The sequence below is a fragment of the Sus scrofa genome, chromosome 8 (assembly GCF_000003025.6).
Source record: "Sus scrofa isolate TJ Tabasco breed Duroc chromosome 8, Sscrofa11.1, whole genome shotgun sequence".
In the NCBI taxonomy this organism is placed as follows: domain Eukaryota; kingdom Metazoa; phylum Chordata; class Mammalia; order Artiodactyla; family Suidae; genus Sus; species Sus scrofa.
The window spans coordinates 131,996,861-131,997,313 of record NC_010450.4 but is presented as its reverse complement, the minus strand read 5'-3'; the positions used below and the strand labels follow the sequence as shown (position 1 = coordinate 131,997,313).

The 453-nt window shown below is 47.0% G+C and overlaps 1 protein-coding gene across 2 annotated transcripts in view; it reads right to left on the bottom strand.

The window, feature by feature from the left end:
- Window positions 1-453, bottom strand: part of C8H4orf36 (chromosome 8 C4orf36 homolog) — a 54,369-nt gene that overhangs the window by 26,426 nt on the left and 27,490 nt on the right. The window lies entirely within an intron of this gene.

The window sequence follows — 453 nt, the reverse complement described above, 5'->3', positions numbered from 1 at the left end:
CTGGGAAAAACAAAGACAGCTAAACCAAAGCCACGCCTCCCAGCATCAGCAAAACACTTTTGTTAAGATATGAAAACAAAAGGCCAATTAAGGAAAACATCAGGAGGGACTAAAGATAATTTCAAGAGAGCTTCAGAATTAGCCTCACTCTTTCTATTTCTACTAGAATTTGTGTCTGAAGCCGATAATTAAACATCTGTAGAATAACATGGTATTAAGCACCTGACTTGTCTTGTCAAACATGTGGAAACTCATTTCCGAGCCCCAAATGATTCAAGGGAGCTGTCACTTTCTTTCAGAGAATAGGGATGGCTTTGAGATGTCACACCCCTGGGCCTCCCGGGGAGGGTTGGGAACTGAAATACGGTCAAGAGCCTGCCTGGAAGGCTGGAGACAGAGTCGGAGGTGGCCCCTGACGGCAACGGCCTGAGGCCCCTCTGTGCGCCTCAGCCA